We start from the raw sequence: 18,594 nt of genomic DNA, 5'->3' as shown, positions 1-18,594 counted from the left end.
AAAGTGCCTGGCATTCGGAAAGCACAAGACAGAAGCCTAGCAAATCAAGAAGAAAATGATAGGAGCACTCCACATGGTCTCACAAGTGCAGTCTATAGAAGCCAGGAAGTGCCCTGATTGCAAGGAACATTTGGTGTCTCAAGTTATGTCTCCTTCCTTTCTGGTTTTTTAATTTTCCGCTTGACTGGGTCAAACTGCTCAAGTCCACATAAAAGTAGACAGGATTCATAAAAATCCCCTCTGGCCCCCCAAAGACTTCAATAATACCAATCAGGCTGCCTCCAAACCCAGAGACCCCACTGGGTGGCAGGGCACATGTGCCAATCTCAGGTTTCCTAAGAATCTCATGGTCAAAAGAGGTCACCAGAAACTGAGCTACTAAGGAGTGGTAGTGACCTTGGAAATCTCTCCCCTGGCAAGAAGTCAGTGATCTGATTTATAAAGCATAGACTGGACAGGCTCAAAGCTGAGAGTACGTCAGAGTCACTGACAGGACTTAAACTCTGATGATGGGGTCTGCATCCTTAAAGAGTACCAGCTCATGCTATTCCTCTGGGTACGCAATTTCGGAAAGCGCTGGTTTACATTGTCCAGTGTTTCCGTTGGGGTTTGGAATCTACCAAAGCTTATAATTTGAAGCAAGTTACAGCAGCTCTTCCAGACCCATAGTGCTGTGTCAAACCAATTTGCCAAGAACATCTTTCTCACCAGGTCAAGGGATATCGCTGCTAAGTTGGGACGCTGAAAGTTAGAAGGGGCTTGGTGCAAGCTAATCACTTAGGGAGGGAAAGCGGGAATATTATGGTCGATGACAGCTGGATATCATTACAGTTTTAATGCATGTGAGGCTCCCACTCTGGGTTCATGCCCTCCTTAGCAAGATGAGGACATTCGGCATTTTAGCATGGGATGAGCTAAAAGTTGCCAAAGATCTCTGTTCCTGACTGCATTATATTCCACCACATATGAGAACAGTTTCCCAAAATATTGGTACCACTTCCACACCCCAAATGAATAACTAGCCTTGTTGGAGGAAGTGTGGTCTTTGTGGTCTCAGAGATCTTAGTCTCTCTCTCTCTCTCTCTCTCTCTCTCTCTCTCTCTCTCTCTCTCTCTCTCTCTCTCTCTCTCTCTCCTCCCTCCATCCCTCCCTCCCTCTCGCCCTCCCTCCGTCCCTCCCTGCTGCCTATGCATCCAGATGTAGAACTCTCAGCTCCTTCTCCAGCACCATGTCTGCCACCACGCTTCCCACCATGATGATAATGGACTAAACTTCTGAACTGTAAGCCAGGCCCTATTAAATGTTTTTCTGTATATATGAGTTGTTGTGGCATAGTGTCTCTTCACACAGCAGAAACCCCCAACTAAGGCACACCCCAACAGCATGGGGTATCTTGTTCTAGACATCTTGTTCTGTTATGGAAGGTTCACAGAGGCGGGCTCCGCTGAAGGAGAGGACCCTGTCTCATCTTATTGGCCGCAGCACCTTCTCTGAGACTAAACTGAGTGTTTCAGACCTATGTTCACTTTGAACTTTCATGATCAGCCTAGAGTAGCTGTCCCCATTTGGACACTGAGGCTTAGAGAGGTCAAAAGTGTTGTGCAATGTCACACATGAGGTATCAAGGTCTTGTCCAGTCACAGGTCTACCCATGACCATATGCTTCTTAAGATGTGCAGTGCCATGGTGGCTCCAGTGGTGAAAATCTCTTTCCCATCATAACATCCACTACTCCATGCTGTGGAGTGTGGCTCACCTGTCATCTTTTCTGTGTCCTCTATAGAGAAGCTTAGAGTCACAGGCTGTGTCTTCATGGAGGTTAGAGGCACATTTTTTGACATAGGACTTAGCAAATAGTTAACTTTTTTAAGGGGGAAAACTGTTCATGCATACATAATGTGTGTGTGTAGACACACATGCATGTATGCATGTATGTATGTATGCATGTATGTGTATGTGTGTACATACATATGTGTAGACAAAGGCATAAAGTTGACACTGGGCATCTTATTTTGTTGTTTTCCATTTTGTTTATTGATGCAAGGTTTAATTTTTAACATGGAGCTTGCCAATTCCAACTAGTCTAGCTAGCCAACTTGCCCTGGGGATTGCTTGTTTCTGCCTCCTGAGTCCTGAAATTACAAGTGACCCTGAGGTCTGCTTAGCTTCTACAGCAGTTCTGGGGATCTGAACACTAACCCTCATGCTTGTGTGGTAAGCAACAGACACTGAGCCATCTTCCTAGCCTTGGCCAATTCTCTTCGAAGGTCTCTTCTTTCTCTTCTTCTTCTTCTTCTTCTTCTTCTTCTTCTTCTTCTTCTTCTTCTTCTTCTTCTTCTTCCTCCGCCTTTCCTCTCCTGCCCTGCCTCTTTGTATTTCTTAGTCTTGCTAAGCAGTGCAGACTGGGCTCAGACTTAAGGCTCTCCTGCCACAGCCTCTTGAGTGCTGAGTTAGAGGAATCCAGTGCATATATATCGGTGATATATATATATATATATATATATATATATATATATATATATATATATATATATATATATACACACACACACACATACGCCAATGAAATGAACCAATGGGTAGTTTCTGCTCGCATCCTAGTAGTCTATAGAGAGGTCTTACTTCCTTAGTCCTCTTTTGAGAGAGCTACAGTCAGGCTCAGGAAAAATCAAGCTGCGGGTTACTCAAGAGCAGAAAGAAGGTGGCAGGAAAATAAAGTAAAAGACAAACCAGTAAAACCCAAGGAAAGGAGAACACATGTGGAAAGTGGCACGTAACAATATAGGCAACTACTTTCCTTACACACCAGGCTCACCTGAAGTCTCTTACACATATAGATGCACTTAATCTTCAGAACAGCTCATTGGATGGTGGGGAAATGTGAGACCCAGAAGGCGTCTGAGCAGAAGCGCTTAGGGTTCGCGTCCTAGACATGGAGTACCAGAGCTCAGGATCTCTACCTGCCTACACTTGCTGCCTCCCAGGAATGGGCTTGAGTTGTATACCCAGGTGCCCCGTGAATACAACAGCCGAGGATTCAGAGATAGAGGAGATTCCCCATGGTGAGATGGCTCCTGTGACTCCAGCCTGCAAGGCCTCACACTCGGCTGTGAGGAGAAGTGCCACAAAAGCGGCAGCTGGAGGTTAAACCCTGAGCAATTAACATGTTTATCCATCATAGCACAACCGGTCCCCAGAGAATTCAAGTGTCATTTCAGTGTGTCTTTAATTCGGAGATGTTTTCACTGTCTTGCCAACAAATGCTGGTGAGGCAAAGGGTTGGCAGCTACTTGACAGAAAAGGGAACACAGCTTCTGCCCAAAGTAGTATATGTGACTGACTGGACAATGCCTAGTGATACCAATGGGCACAGCTCTGATAACTTTGAGATGTGGAGCCATGTGTCTACAGTGCCTAGGTCAAAATCAGGAGAGTGGGGGGTTCAGGGTTGTTCGAGGCAAGCTGTGGGTTCTACACAAGGCAGCCCTGGAGCTATCACTTTGACAAGCCATGTCCTTTACTGCACCTACAAACTGAGGATATTATTTTCAGCCGAGAGACACCGAGAGATGATACAGAAGCAGCAAGCTGAGTATAGGATCCAAGAGAAAACTTGCAGATGGCAGAGACAAAGCCAGAGAAGCAGGAAGCCAGGGGTGCGAGTAGGCTCTTCTTGGTGTGAGCCGAGTCCCATCAGAAGTCCTCCAGGAGGTGGTACACATCACTAAGGAATGGGGCTTTCCAGTCACCGAAGAAGAAGGTCACTTCTGGGGTTGACCACTGGTGCTTCTTCTGGCCTGCCCTTGTCTTCCAGAGGCAGCTGTGTCACAGACACGAGCTGTAGAAATGCCACTGTGGGGACTGTATGGGGATCATATTCAGTTTCCCCAGAGATTTGCCATAGGGTGGCACTGGTGGTGGTGACAACAATGATGACCAGGGTGACCATCACTGGCCTCAGGAAGACAAAGGAAAGTCTAGACTCATCTTGAGAATAGTTGGAACGCTGAATCCCACTCCTTCCCAGCATCTGTGCTCTGCTTCCCCAAACCTGCTACCTGGAATTCCAAGGAGCTCTCCATCTGAGGCAAGGATGCCTCCACATTGAGCCCTAAATGTGGTTGTAAAAGAAGGCCAAAGCTGACAGATGGCATTCAGGAGGTTGGAAGTCACAGGTCATTTCTTACACGGAATGATAATAGCATGCATTGTAGCATGGTGGCATGTGCTTGTGATCCTAGCACAGAGACAGGACAATCCCCAGAAGCAGAAACAGGGGGTCCGGACCCATGAACAGTCAATTTAGGTAAGTTGGTGAGGCCTAGGTCCAAGTGAGAAACCTTGTCTCCAAAAACAAGTAGATAGTGAGGAGTGACAACCCAGATTGACCCCAGGGCTCCACATGCTCCTATACATGTGCACCTACACACACACACACACACACACACACACACACACACACACACACACACACACACGCCCCCCCACACATACACACATGCACACACGTGTGCCCCCACACACACACATGGTGGGTGGGGGGCACAAGACACCACCAACCTTGTAACTTGTCACTGAGAAGTGATGGAAGGAAACAGGAAGAAATCCCGTGCAAAGCCACACAGCCATTGAACGTCTGGCCACCCCACTTGCAACCCGTCCTTTCTCTCCAGACCCTTTGCTGCCCATCTGCCATGCCAGGCTCAAAACTCTCTGTGGCTGCTTTCTCACCTGAGAATAACAGTGCCTAACCGTTGGCTCTTGGGATCCATATACCTGCTACCTCATATGTTTTACATTCCTAGTATTGTGTCTCCCCGTGGACTAAAATTATGATCGGTATCTGTAGGTTTTCAGCTTATTATAAACAGTCATGTCTTTAAACCCAGGGGGCATATCCAACAACTCCTAGAGACGATGCCTGGAGATATGGGGACCCTACAAACTACTCTGTGTATTTTCTTGCTCTGCATACCTAAGATAAATGTAATTTATGCACCGGGAAAGTCAGAAACTAGTAGCCATAACAAAAAATAAAATAGGACAATTATAACAATGCTCTGTAAGAAAAGTTATTTAAAGCATGAGATGTTGATTTCTGGAATGTTCCATTTAATATTGAAGGGAAGTAAAATTGGAGATGTCAGGGAACCATATCACATCCAAGTGACCATGTTAGGTCCTACAGCCCCATGAGAGCAGAGGCTCTGTCTGTCTGTCACTGGTCCCTAGCTTTATCCTAGAGTCTGCCATAAAATATGCACACTGCTAAAAAAAATACTACAGATGAAGACCATGCAAATTTATTTGCATGACACCTCCCCCACAAAGTATGACCCCAGCACTGCAATCCTATGTTCTCATCTTGGGCAGAGAAAGCATGTGAATAATATGTAAATGAAAATAATCAAATGGATGGGTGAGAAAAGCAGAGACCCTAATGCCGGTGTCCTGACCACTACCCACATGCCCACTGTCTCCTTGGGGCTTTCATTTGCCTGCCTGATGTATCCCATCAACTCACAGTTTGGGTTTTCTGCATTGTCACTGCCATTGGTGTATCTGTGGGTCTGGTCACCTAGGCGGGCAAAGGAAAGGTGAGGGAGGTTTTGTGTCCTTCTCTAAGAGCACCTGGAGCCCTGTTGCTTTAAGAGGCACAGAAGTCACCTGCACCAAGGAGACTGCTACACACTCCACAGCTCCCTGGCTGATGGCCCACAGGGAGAGGCAGACACATGCCACTCCTGTATCTGGTCACCTGAAAGCATCCCTTGAGCAACTAAGTACCTACTTGTTCCAGAGGCATTTGGGACTCTGCAGGTGACATACAAAAAGAAATAGTCCCTGACTTTGATGAATATATGTATAACCTCGGAGGGAAAATGCCGGGTGCATGATCCTGGTCATTAGTTGTCCCTGGGCCATTCACTACCTAACCTGAAGTGCATTGCTTCTCATTTGGCCCACATCATCAGCATCTTGACTATAACACTTTTGTGACACATTCCTTCCTGTCCCCGGAGCACTAGTGGCATGCCACTCAACCCCACATTCCTATATATAGCTATTTAGGAAAAACAGAAGCTAGGTCAGGGACTGAAACAAAGAGCCTCCACCCTTTTCCCATCCACACTTTTATGACTGATACACACCTATACTGAATGACAAAGAAATCTTTCCCTGACATGGCAGCTCACACTTACAATCCAAGTTCTCAGAAGACAGGGGTGGAAAAGCTTGGGTTACACAGAAAATTTCTGGTCAGCCAGAGGAACCCAGTAAGATGATGGAGATAGATAATAGATAACTAGATAGATGGATAGATAGATAGATAGATAGATAGATAGATAGATAGATAAGAGAGTGGGGAAGAAATGAGAGGTTTGTATTGTACTACTACTGTTGGAGTAACATATTATTACAGCAGACCATAGCTGACCATAGCAGAACACGTCAGCTCTGCCCTGACCTACAGGCGAGCTCAACTAATTCGGGTACTTACAAGCAAATATCCTCCAAGAAACAGAGTCTACGCTGGAAAAAGCAAGCCTTGACATCTTGGCAGGGCTCGCCCTTCACCCTCATGTAGCCATTCTGCAGAGGGGACATCCCTGAAGAACATCATTTCCATGTGGCTCTGGATGCGAGAGCTGAGCCTGAGACCCTGGGCAAACGTAGAAAACAAAGGAGGGACCCAGGTGCTGTCCAGGGCTCTGCACCTCTAAGCCAAACTCTGTCATACACGTGTCTCGCCTCCTCATGGCCTCAGCAGGCTGCCTACTCCTGGCCTCCAGCCAGCCCACGCCCTGGCCAAGAGTGCACAATGGGACAGGATGCCCTGATTCACACCCTGCCTTCTTTCTCTCTCCTTCTTGACCAGCCCCGCCACATTTTAGGATGGTGGACGGGTCAGTTTCCTGCACGCAAGACAAAGCTCCATCCTGAGAACAGGGGAAAATATAAACACACACTGTTCTTTGGAAATCTTGGGGGGAGCAGCCACGCCAGCGCTCAGTCATATGCATGTCACCCATTGAACCCTTGTGACCTGTATCCAGTGCTCCGAGGAACTCTCTAAGTCAACCCACCGACCCTCGAGTACTTTGCCTTCTCTAGGCAAGGTGGTTCCCTTTCTAATTTTGCACTTACATGTACCTATTTGTGAGGGAGTGAGTGTACCACGATTTGCATGGGGAGTCAGAGGACAACTTGTGTGAGTCACGCTTTCTAGCATATCAGTCCCAGGGTTCAGACTCAGAGCATCTGGCTTAGCAGCAAGTGGTTTAGGTGGTTCTCTTTAATCAAGCCACTCCCAAGGGTGATGCACCCTTCCCAGAAGGAAAATCATCATTCAGGGAGTGTCTTTCAATAGGTTCTGAGCTATGATGGACAGTAGTCCCTCACGCTGCACGTTGCTCGGTATACCACATGCGTCAAATGGGCCTCCTAGGACAACACATTGGCATGCAATCTCAAATAATCAACGTTTGCTGTGCCAGAAGAAAGACCAGATGAGGTAACTCAGCTCAGTGGTACAATTTCCCTAAAGAGGGAACCAACTCTCCCACAAGCAGAAGTCTGCTTCCAAGAGGCCGTCCTCGGGATATTGTCAGTGAAAACATGCATAGCACAGCTTGTTATTAATCAATTAATTCGCAGCTAGCTTTGTCCCGAGTCATCCAGCAGACAGAACAAGAAGAGATTTGCAAGCTGTGTGCATCTGAATTAATATTTTTAAATGGCATAAGCGTGTAATTAATACTTTCCAGGAACACATCCACACCAGATCAGGCAGTGTGTTGGTATTTTTTCCCCTGTCCATATGCCTCTGTTTTTTAATTACTTTTTAGGAGGGAAGGCAACCATTCTAAGTTTGTTTTGCTTTGTTATTTCTTTTGTGTCTCAAAATAACCGTGTTCTTTCTGCCTCAGTAAATCATTACTGCAGCTTGAGAGGTTTCCTGGAAAGGCCTAGTTCCATTCAGCTTTTAGGAGGAGAAACAACGTGCACACAATAGACCTGAAAGCTTCCCCCATGAGGTCTGCCACAGGCAGGTACCAACTGTGCTGATCAGAAAGGTTATACCACAGAAACAAAGTGGCCCTGGAAATCCCAAGGCTTCAAACATAATCCTAATTTTATTTTATTTTAGTTAGATTTATTTTCATCTTATGCATTTGGATGTTTGGCCTGCATGTATGCCTTTGTACCATATGGGTGCCTGGTGCCTGCAGAGGACAGAGGAAGGTGTTGGGTCCCCCAAGACTGCAGTTATAGGCAGTTGTGAGCTGCCATGTGTGCGCTGGAAAACAAGCCTGGGTCCTCTGCAAGAGCGACAGGTGCCCTTAGCTGCTGACGCATCTCTGCAGCTCCTAAGTCTTAATCATGCAAAGTCCCTTTGGGTCAATGGATCTCTAAGTTTATGTCTGTTGTGGCTCTGCCCTCTCAATATCTTGTCGCCATCATCTCAAGGTGATACATAAACTGAGGCTAAGATACCAGGCAAACATGGAGAGAGAAGTGGGTGTCCCGGTGACATGTAGTGCTCCAATGTCCTATAGATGCCACATACCAGCACACCTATATGCTCTTGCTGTCCAGCCGTCATCACATGTTCTGGACCAGACATGCACAAATAACACAGAGAGAATTGAGGTGGTACAGAGAGTCAGGCAGATACAGGGCTTTGATTCAGATTAGCAGTAAAGCTCACACCCATCACTTTTGCTCATAAGCCATCCAACTAACTGTTAAGGGCGTAAGCAACATAGGAAAGCTCACGTGGTCATCTAATGGCCATTAATGTCTCTCTATATTAGTTGTGGATTTTCAGAGTTAACAGACCCTGTGACGCTATTCTTCTTGACACTCTGCACTCAACCCACTGAAGTTTGTACTTCAAGTCCATCATCAGATAATTACCAGAGGTGATGAGAGGGTTACAAAACCCTGAGCTCCTCACCAGATGTGTGTACAGATGTGTCCGAAGCTGACTGTCCCTGATCTTCCTTTTGCCAGGAGGAACTACCCCTTGTGTTTCAGAAAGAGAAGAGACAATTACACAAGGTCACCTTGAATGAGCAGGAACCTTGTTCCTTAGAAACAGGGCAACTGTTAGCGTGAGGAAGGGAGTGAGAGTCAGTCAAAAGCACCCCCATTGGGGGAACTTCATTGTGGATGGTCCTCTGCCTGAGAGCTGGTGGATAAACCGGATCATTGTCCCCAAACACTAGAAGGAAGAGTGATGGTTAAAAACAAACAATCCACTCTACACATTTTAATTCAGTCAGTCCAAGCTGGCAGACGTCAGGGAATTCTGGTGTTCAGCCGTTTTGTAGCCTTTGCACTACAACAATGTCTAAGGTCCTCACTAGCACAGGAATTTCATAATGTGAAAAGGTTGAAAGGGTTTTCCCTGAGGATCGACACGATATTAAAGTCAGAATTTAGATCAAGTAAGGTCAACACCATTCTAATACACACATGTCCCTTAAAAAAAAAAAAAGAAATAAAAGAATGTTTTCAGGCTAGCAAGACTATGCCACGAGTAGGATTTGCTGCACATGTATGAAGGCATGAGTTTAATCCCTGGCACCCACATAAAAGTCAGGTACAGGAGTGTAAGTGAACGCTTAGAACCCTGGTGTTAGAGATAGGGACAGAAAAAAAAATAGTGTTTACTGGCCTGCCAGTCAAGCCAAAATGGTGAGCTGTTCAGTGAGAGATCCTGTCTCAAAAATGGAAAGTCATAGGGGAAGACATTTGACATTGACCTCTGGCTTCTGCATGCGCATGTGTGGACACATGTACCTGCTCCCACACACATACCCTCCCAAACCGTATCTACACACAGAGTGTGGTTTTGTCATGACCACAGACTTCTTGAAGACTCAGCAGAGACTGAGCCATTCCATTGTCTCAACAGACCATGAGGTTCCCACCAACACGGGAGAGAGGCTTTATTCTGAGACTATCGTGGCTCAGCAAAGAAGGAAATGGCTTTGTAAAACTGAGACCTCTAGAGAGATCGCCAGGCTATTCCCTGAGTCCCTACTAAGAGATGGAGTCCGTTGTCGATGCAAATGAATAGGAATGGGAATTTATTGAGCCATCGAGATGGGGTCTGTCCAGCTCTTTCAAGCTGCAGACCCCGAGAAACAGAGCACAGGCCTTTTATAGGATTTAGACAAAGAAGTGAGTTTTACAGTATGTGATTGGTTGGCATTTGGGCAGAAAAGCTACAAGCAGGGAGTTATGAGTCTTGGTGTTTGGTGGTTGGATAGTGGGTGGAGGGGCAAGTTAACTTATGGAAAAGATTGGTTGAAGCAGTCACAGGGGGCATTTAGGAACTTTTTTAGTTGGGGAGGAGTAGTGGAAATCTTAAACACAGCTGGTTGTCCTTGAGTCCAGCTGGATCCTGAGTCAGACTGAGACCTTGAGTCAAATTGGACTCTTCAAGGTTTTTCCTGTCCCTGCCACACACATACAGTGATCTGATATCTGTCTGTCCTTGGTTCAAGCTGGGCCCTCTAGAAATTTACATGCTTTGGCCTTAATGGAGGTCTTTAAGGGAGGACCGAGTAGGCCAACTTTTACATTTTCCCAGACTTTGGCCTTAATGGGGGTCCTTAAAGGGGCTGGTTCCTTCAGCTTCACTTGGGAGCCATGATTGCTAGGAGTTGAACTTTTGTGTTAGTGACAACTCTCTGGAAGGAGGTTTATAGACATGAAAGAGTAGCATCCAGCCTGGCACACTGTCAGTATCCAAGCGCCAAAAGATCTGCCTCCTTTCCTAGAACCGGACCTGCCTTGCCCATCTCAATGAGCCGCCTATGTAGGCTTGGGAGATATTTTGGTCTAATTCCCTTCAAGCCTCAGGTCTTTATCCATTCAGTCTTCCTTCCTGCCCACAGTGCTCTCTGCTGGTAGCTGGAAATCCAGGACAGGGTGGGGGCAACAGGAGGAACACAAGGAATCAATCCCATTACAACACACACGTCCAAGTGTACTGGTTGCTTGGGTTGGGATACAATTTCAGGAATGTCAGGGAAGAAAATGTCAGAAAGTAATTCTAGGTACTCATTAAAACCTTGGGGACTTGGGTGTGTGAGGTAGGGGGCCTGGAGGGTGGGAATATACTCTGAACTAAATAGGTGCCTCATTTCATTACCATGTTGTTTACATAGTCAAGGCCACATGCTGGCCAGGGCACCTAGAAGAGGAAAACAGAAGTGGACTCAGAAAGCAAGCACCTCATTGTTGCAGTGCAATTAAACCAGTTCACCCGTTTGCTAAATGTCAAGTCAATATTTTTCTTGGACCAAGCTTCATCTCTCCCCTCTCTACCTCCACAGGAACTGAGATTCCAGGAAGAGGACCCTGCCATCCAGCAGTGCCCAACCTCAACACAGGAAATTGAGAATAGCCCTTATGGCTGGGAAGTGAATGCAAACAGAACCACTCCAGTTGCAGAAATAGCCCTTGGCAGTCATGAGCTCTGGCTTGGAGGAGCTTTGATCTTGGGCAGCTGACCAAGACAGAAAATGGCATTAATAAGTTTCCTGTCCCTGTTCCCATGAAAAGAATAAGCAGGAATGGGGGAAAGTGGGTGACATACAGGTCAGCTATCAATAGCCTCCAAATGAACTAGCAGTGAATGCCTACTGAAGCCCATTTCTAACCGTTCCAACATTAACACCCTATCTAATGAACTCCTTTTGGCTTCATCTCTGCATTGATACTAATGCTGCCTTGGCTGTGGTTTGCGGTGTATGCCTGTTCTGCCTCCATATATCTTTTTTCCTTAAAAAATGTATGCACTTTACATCCAATCACAGCCTCCCCAGACCCATTTCCTCCTAATTCCTCCCTTACTCCCTCTTCCCTGATGCCTTTCCCCTAGTCCTCAGAAAGGGGGGGGGGCTTCTTTATTATCAACTGACCCCAGCTTATGAAATTTCATTAGGGCTTTCTGCATCCTCTTCCACTGTGTGCTGGTAAGGCACCCCGCCAGAGGGGAAATGATCAAAGAGCAGGCAACAGGGTTCATGGCAGGGACAGACTCTGACATCCTTACTAAGGGACCCTTATGGAGACTAAGCATCTATCAGCTACATCTGAGTAGGGGCCTTAGGTCCTTGTTTGGTGCATCAGTCTTCACTGGCCCTCCCTGGGCCCAGATTTGTTGCCTCTGTTGGTCTTCTTGTGGAGCCAGGTCTTTTTTATCATTCATTTTTACTGTATATGTATAAGGTTTTGCCTACATTTATGTATGTACATCATGTGTATGCCTTGCGTCTGCAGAGGCCAGAAGAGGGCATCAGATCCTCTAGAACTGGAATTACAGATGGTTGTGAGACATCATGTGGGTATTGGGAACCATGTCTGGGTTCTCTGCAAGAGCAACAGACACATTCATACTCTCAAGCCAAACCCTCCATGGATTTTCTTACCTCCAAGTCATTCTCCACAGCACAAGCAGTGTCACCTAAACAAATGATCTGGCCAGGTAAGTCTCTAATTCACAATCCTATTGTGACTTCCTTTGGCTTTTGATATGAAGCCAAACCCTTGGCACTGTGTATTGAACTTGATCCCATTCATACGATCTCAAATGTTTTCCTGAGGTCAGCCCTGGCTATCTGATTTGAGGTTCTCCCTCCCTATTCCTGAGTACAGAGGTCTATCTGTCAACCCCATTCTCAGAGCCTGGAATAGACAATGCTCAGCAGTGATGATAAGCTCACCCACCCACTCATTCTCCAGACCTCACATGGCTCATGAGTCTGAAAGTCAGCCTTCCTTCAGAGAGCTCCTTAGGCACTGCCGTCTTCTCCATCCTTTATATTTCCATGGCCCTAGTCATTGTTGGCGGATTAATGCAATGTTCCTACCATATTTGCCACTCCCGCAGAGCATTTATACTATTCTGCCTTTTCCAAGCTTCTATTGTGCCCAATTAACTGTGAAGCCAAAGTAGGGCTTCACAATAGAGGTCCTTGAGACTAAGCTATAAAAAACAACTAATAAGATGTCAATAAGCTTTGAGACAGGACAGAAATAAAGCATATCACATAGAGCCTGGCACATAGTAAGTGCTTACAATAGGTTTGGTGGTGGTGGTGGTGGTGGTGATACTCTTGGTGGTGGTGGTGGTGATACTCTTGGTGGTGCAGGAGGAGGAGTAGATGGTGTTTGTGATGGTTATAATGGTGGAGTTAGCATCAGTAATGGTAATAATAGTGATAATGATGGCAGAGGTGGTTTTGAAGACAGTTATGATGAGTTGGCATTGACAATGATGATGAATATAAGATGGTGGGCATGGTGTTAGCGATGATGATGATGATGATGATGATGATGATATCAATACTTCTGCTGCTGGTGGTAGTAGAGGTGATAGTGATGGTGATAATGATGTTTGAGATGGTATTGGAGACAGTTACGATGGTGGAGCTCGTCGCTGGTGGTAATGGCAATGATGATAGTGATGATGATGATGATGACGATGACAAAAGTGGGGGGAGGTAGACATTGTGTTGGTGATGAAAATAATGGTAGAGCTGTCATTGGCAATAATATGAAAATGATGGTAGAGTAGCACTTGTGGAAGTAATAGTGGTGATGATGGTTACGGTGGAGAGGGTGTTCTTGAAGGTTAAGTCCCAATAAGAATACAAGAAGTGGAGGCAGCTACTCACTCTGCATATTATCTTCAGAAACTACTTAAAAGTACCATATATTCTGATGTCAGCAGACAAGGCTATTGTATTTCCCATAGGATTACAAAAATGCCAAGGATTATAAATGGAACTAAAATCTCAGGCTTAATACTTTGGTCCTGTCCATGGTCCTGAAAAAACAAAACAAAAACAACAACAACAACAACAACCCAGCAGACAGGGGTTGGTAGGCAAGTCTTCCTTTTATTTTATCCTATTTTATTTAATTTGTAAACAGGTAAAGGCTTCATTTATAAAAACTGCATCAAAAAGTACTGAGAAATATATACATTTACAGACATAAATAGCAATCAGAGCTCATGAGTTATAGAGATTGTCAAGGAGGAAAAAGAAAGTCTTGATTTAATGTTCAAACAATTATTGGTAACAGATATGGCTTGGATTAGGAATTAGGCTTCTAACTCCTTACTACTGTACCTTTTATTCTAAATTTATCACACACACACACACACACACACACACACACACACACACACACACTCATACACATGCGGCCATAGAGAGAAACAATGCAAACAATTCATATGTAAGATCATAAGCATGGGGCAGTGATATTAGGAGGTGGGACCTAAGTAAAATGGCTGGGTCACAAATTTTGTGACTTTATATAAGACATGGCAAGGAGGACATAGTAAGAAAGCATCTGGCCCTCACCAGACACTAATTATGTTGCACCACAGTCTTGGGCTTCTCAGATTTCACAACTATACAAAGTAAATATTTGTTGTTTACACTGTCCAGTCTATGGTGTTTTGTTATAACAAATCTAATGGACCTAACTTCCTTCTGCTCATATAATAAAACATACATTGATCTCCCACGCTGAATTAGTTCTCTATTTCCCTGCAAAGCGACGGTAGATGACGTTTACTGAGAATGTGACTCTAGGACCACAACCCCAATTCCTGACATCTACCGCTGCTCTATTACTAATGAGACTGTTACTGTGGGCAAGTTCTTTCACCTTTTTGTACCCCCATGTATCTTTATGCAACAATAATAAAAAAAAAATGAGGTTCCACTCATGCAGTTTTTTTTAAGATGTCAAATAATATAATGCACCCTTGGGCCAGTGAGATGACTCATCAGAGAAAAATACATTGCTGCTGAGCCTGTGTTCAACTGCCAGGACCCAAATGGTAGAAGAAAGAACCAACTCCTACATGTTGTCATCTGACCTCTACATATACACAACGTAACATACATACATACACACATATATACATACATACACACACACACACACACTTAAATGCAAAATATCTTATTAACATGAAGAGCCTGGAAGGCTTAGAAAGTGGAGCCACATGGTATAACCCTGATAGGGACATATGTTCTTATTGTTAATATTATGCAACCACTCCTCCATATCCAAGCTTCTACATCACAATTTCAGGAACTAAAGAACAAAACCACAGGACAAAATATGAAAAAGCAGTTGCAGCTGTGTTTGGAAGAAACACTTACACACTCCATAGAGAATACAGCATCAGAAGTTTTCACAAAGTGTTCACATTGTGTCACTTACTTTAAGTCACCGAGAAAGGATGGGCATAGGTTCCATGCAAAATAAAATTGCTATTTTATATAAGGGGTTTTAGCATGAGGGGATTTGGGGCTCTGCAGAAGTTCTGGAACCTCCCCCCTACAAACACACAGAGCCCCCTACAACTAGTTGTTGTTATTGCTCCAGGTTAGGGTTAATGAAGAAGAAACCCCATTTTTTCCCTCCTTCCCTAGTACACCTGCCTGGCCTCTGTTCCTTCTCTTTCTAGTGTTTAACTCTTCACACCCCTTCTCAGCAAACTGTAGACAGATCATGAAAAGGCTATGGGAACTTTGTTTACACACCAACCCAGTCAAGAAAAAAGGAAAAAGAAAACCAGGATTTTTAAAACTGGAGAGACTAGAAGCCACAGGCTGCGATGCCCCGAAGAGCTGTGGCACGCTCCGTACCCTCATCCGTATCACACAGGCTGTGATGCCCCTAAGAGCTGTGGCATGCTCTGTACCCTCATCCGTATCACACAGGCTGTGATGCCCCTAAGAGCTGTGGCACGCTCCGTACCCTCATCCGTATCACACAGGCTGCGATGCCCCTAAGAGCTGTGGCATGCTCCGTACCCTCCATCCATATTACAACAGAACAGCTCTATATCTTCCCTGGACAAGCTTGTGCCAACCCCAGCTGCCTCACCATCCCGCTATCAGCTTCTGAGGATCACAGAAGGTCTAAAACTCCCACAGCTGAATGGATCACCACAGCTAAGGCCGTGGTTGGCTGGCACCTTTGAAGAGTGGTAACTGTCAGCCAGGACCCAGAAACTCTAGGGGTTGGCAAGGCACAACAAAAATGGCCTCCTCTGATCCTAAACTCACAGCCTTTCCCTAAGCCCTGCCGATCACCATTCTTCCTTCAGTTTTCTCAGCTTCCTTCAACAGCAGGAAGCCAAAAAATATCCCCATTTTACAGAAACCACATCTGTGGGGACTTTTGCAACTCAAAATTCACAAGGCCACCAGCCAATGTCAAGTCCAGGATAAGCAGCTGGCTGATTAGGGGTTTATGGGTGAAAGAAAAGGCAAGAACAGCACCAATTCACAGTCCCACTATCTGCCATCTGCATGACCTTGGGATAATGGCCCTAACAAGGAGGACTCAGGCTCCACACCATTCAGAGCTGCAATACCCTTCACTTCTGGATGCTTGATCATGAACAGGGATGGAGGAGAAGAACGCTGGCATCAGGATCCCTATTGCCAGTCCAGCCACTTCCATTCTCTGTTCAATATGGTGCAAAGTCACATGGCGCCTAAAGTACGGGAGGCAGCAACACACACTGGCTTCACCCACACTCCAGTGCCTTGCTGCCCTTGACCAATATGCCTGCCAGCCACACGCGTGAACCTCAGAGAGCTCCCTCACCACATATGATTTCCCTAGAGCACTCTTGAATCCCATGCTGGCCTGGATCAGCCCCTTTGGCGCTTTCCCAGGCCTTTAAAACTGACTGGCAGCAAGTCTGGGCATGAGGAACGGAGTGCATAATAGCAAATAATAACCCACTCATCCTTACGTCTAATCTATACAACACTGCTCCATGATATATAATATCCTGGCAATAATGGGTCAACGAGACATGTCTATTTCCTAAACAGTACGTCTGTTTCCATAAACAACCATCCCTGTCTTAGCTAGGTAGGACCTCTATAGATAAAATGATATTGGAGAGAGAGGCAGTGAAAGGCATTTTATAATTATTGATATTCAAAAATAGCACTAGAGTCCTCATTTCTATGTAACAAATAGAAGACAGATAACCTGTGCACTCTCCCAGATTTCCCTGGGGGAGTGCTTTGAGGTTTTAAAAATATATTTTGGATTGTCTGATCATCTAGTGTCTTTCACTCAATAGATGATCAAGAGAGACGACAATTACTTAAGTGATGCTGTACACTAAGATGGGATCCACCACATCTCCAAATACTGACAGGACCAGGCACTTTTCAGGATCTTAGATCCATGCTGAGAAACAACAGAGGCTCTGCTGTCAATGAAGCAAGCACTCAACGCAGGAGACAGATTGTAGAGACAGGTGTAACTTTGTCGTGAGCTAGGGCTCTGAGTGCCAGTGAGAGATGCTTTCCTTAAATTTGGGATTTGAAGATTAGATAAAGAGTTCAATAATGGAGGAGAAGGAAGAAGATATGAAATTGAAATTCATCAGAGAAACACTTAGGCAAAATCCCATTTGTAACCGAGCTCAGGGGAGGGGGCAGGAAGCAACCTAAATGTGCCCTAAATGCAACGACTCCCACCCTCACCCAGCATTATCCTTGGCTTGGTCAAGAGCTGAGGCAGAGCCAGGTGATGTACCTTCTGCTCACAGTGTTAGTGCCAGGTGAGCTGTTCTGCCCATGGGGTGCTGAGAGTTTAATGTCCCCTGCTAACTCAGCTCAGAAACCTCCTCCCCACCTGTTGCTGTGACATTAGCTGCCTTCACTCTTGTCCCTGAGTGACAGGATGGGAAACTCCACCATCTGCCTACCCTCTCAAGCATGGGTCACAAGAAAATCTGGGGGAGCGGGTGTTAGTAGGCAGAGCTAGGAGGGTTTGGAGAACGCATTTGCATATATCCATTTACATGTATCTATGGGGTGACAGCATGGAAGCCAAGGGGACTGAAAGAAGACAAATGGAAAAACTAAAAGAAGAAAATCACCAGGCTCAGAAGAAAGCCACTTAACACAGCCCAGTTTTGACTTCTAAAATCAAAACAAATGCCAAAGACACAGGACTCCTTTACCAACAAAACCTGTGAGGTGGGGCCGATGGCTCAGTGAATAAAGTGCTTGTAGCACAAGGAAGCAGGACCCACATGAATAGAAAAGTGCCTGAAATCCCACAGCCAGGAGGCTGAGACAGGAGGAGCCATGGAGCTCGCAGGCCAGCTAGTGTAGACCATGTGTGAACTCCATGTCCAGTAAAGGACATTGTCTCAAAGACTAAGATGGAGACTAAGAGAGGAAAGACACTCAATGTGACCTCTAACCGCCACATGTGCATGCACAGGTATAAGAACACATGTGTGCACATTCTCCACACACATGCACCTAGAGAGCACATCGATGAACACATATGTTAGTGTAGTTAGACAGAGCCAGTCCTCTTTAACCTGGAGGGACGGAGCTGCTCGCATAGAGAGCACTCACACTTATCAGCTGCCCTAGAGCAAAACCACTTCAATTCTGCTTCCGTTCCAGAGTGCCGGGATGGCCTCATATGTCCAGGGAGCATCTGGGCCTGCTCACCAATTCCAGAAATGGAAACAGCAGTGGAACAGAGCAGAAA

General features: G+C 45.6%; 1 protein-coding gene across 19 annotated transcripts in view; it reads right to left on the bottom strand.

Moving 5' to 3' along the window:
- KCNMA1 (potassium calcium-activated channel subfamily M alpha 1) overlaps positions 1–18,594 on the bottom strand; it is a 700,634-nt gene that overhangs the window by 419,536 nt on the left and 262,504 nt on the right. The gene's annotated exons all lie outside the window — the stretch shown is intronic.

The sequence above is a fragment of the Acomys minous genome (assembly GCF_964271855.1).
Source record: "Acomys minous genome assembly, chromosome: 9".
Classification (NCBI taxonomy): domain Eukaryota; kingdom Metazoa; phylum Chordata; class Mammalia; order Rodentia; family Muridae; genus Acomys; species Acomys minous.
Note: the sequence above shows the minus strand (reverse complement) of the source record. Positions and strands in the feature narration are given on the sequence as shown.